This window comes from Sinocyclocheilus anshuiensis, unplaced genomic scaffold (assembly GCF_001515605.1).
Source record: "Sinocyclocheilus anshuiensis isolate Anshui unplaced genomic scaffold, SAMN03320099.WGS_v1.1 scaffold399, whole genome shotgun sequence".
NCBI classification, from domain to species: domain Eukaryota; kingdom Metazoa; phylum Chordata; class Actinopteri; order Cypriniformes; family Cyprinidae; genus Sinocyclocheilus; species Sinocyclocheilus anshuiensis.
Window position 1 is genome coordinate 1,004,682 of NW_015552570.1, and position 1,861 is coordinate 1,006,542.

Here is a 1,861-nt window from a genome sequence, read left to right on the forward strand (position 1 = left end):
TGTTGAAAAACCAGCATATGCTGGTTAGGTATGTTTTGAAGCATGGCAGCTGGTTTGAGCTGGTTTAAGCTTTTCCAAGCTGGTCCTGAGGAGCTAGTTGCTTAGGACCAGCTAAGGACTAGCACATGATCAGCTTAAACCAGCTCATAACCAGCTTAACCAGCTCATGAGTCATGACCAACTAAGGACCAGCTTAAACCAGCTCAAACCAGCTGCCATGGTTCAAAACATACCTAACCAGCATATGTTTTTTTTTTTAACAGGGAAAGAACATCAAAAAACACTGTTAAAAGTAGTAACCTGCTTTGTTACCTTAAGGTGCAATTTATACTATTCAAAACCTTAAATTTAGTATTATTGCTGTAAGTTAATGTGTTTAGCTTGACTCGAAGATGGTAAATAACATTTTAGATGTTATTAAAATCAATTAATTTAAAGTTACTTTAATTGATTGTCATATTTAGTACTCCAAGGTCTCCAAATTGTCAACATGATCAAAAATTTGCTGAAAAAACAGTTGTACACAATATACTACATGCTTTCTGTCATCTGACTGATAGTGTATACTTTTTTTTATAAAAAAGCAAGTGCGACAGAACTTTTAGTATAACAAAAAATGGGTCCTTTTGCTATGAAATCGTAACTGATTTTTTTAAATATAATTTTTAGTACATAAAATAACTTTTATATTGTAAGTAATATTTCAAGATGGAAGTGAAGCAACCTATGTTTACTTGATAATTTTTTAAGTTAAATGTTTCTGTTTAAATGTTAAAAGTGAAAATAATATATGATACATCAGGTCTTTATTTGTACATCTCTCAATCGTCATAGTATTGTATTGCATTATATGTTTTACACAATAAAAACTAAAGAGCTTTTCTGAACTTACTAAGACATATTACTGGCATATAAAGTGACAACTGATATTTATATGCATTTTAAGTAGTCCGCTATACTATTATAAAGATTTTATTGATTTGCATTATAAACTAACAGAATTTAATCTTACTTTCTGGCCATATAAACATCAGCAACTGCACCAATTGCATATTTATTTGTCAGTTTAGGCCTCTGAATGACACTAAAGAGCTCCATTTTCTCCTACTATAGCTGATATACTTGCTATGATGACAGTTTAATCAATAGTTATGCACAGAAATGAAGTTCACTACTTTAGATACACCTTTCTAAATATTCCTTATATGCGGTCTCAGTCTGAGGAGTTTGAGAGATGTTCTGTATGTCTAGAGGTATGCACACGAATCTAAACCTGCATGTTTGCATTCCTCAGTGAACTGCGTGCTCGGGCACATGCAAGAATATTATTGTTTCAGTCCTTCTCTCCCCCTCGCTCTCCATTGCCCACATTTCCAAAGATGAGTCACATAAAGTAAATATAAAGTGCATAGCTTGTTGCCTTGGTGATAGTCAAAGTGTTGATGTGCTGAAACTCCTGTTTACAACCTTCACCATGTCCTGCCTGAGGAGATGTCATACACACGGTGATGACCTACAATATTGAGCTTCCTTATATATAGGATCAGTTTAGAGATGGAAAGCCAGTCAGAAGTGTGTTCTGTGATCCTCTGTGGACACAGTATTTTGTATGCAACTACATATCTCCCGCACAAGCACTTGTTGAAGCTGTCTGAGGAGAATCTTCCCTCTTGCTGACAAGCTTGAGACCCTCCGCTTTGCCATTACAGCAACCTTCTTGAGAATCACCATAGAGACACCTTGAAGTATATAATTTACCATGTAATTGTGCATGCTAAATAGACACAGACTTTTGATTAATTCATGCTATCAGCTCACATCTGATGTACAGCTCTAGTAAGCTTACCCCCCCCCCCCCCCA

The 1,861-nt window shown here is 35.4% G+C and overlaps 1 protein-coding gene across 1 annotated transcript in view; it reads right to left on the minus strand.

Moving 5' to 3' along the window:
• ak5l (adenylate kinase 5, like) overlaps positions 1-1,861 on the minus strand; it is an 11,800-nt gene that overhangs the window by 9,504 nt on the left and 435 nt on the right. The gene's annotated exons all lie outside the window — the stretch shown is intronic.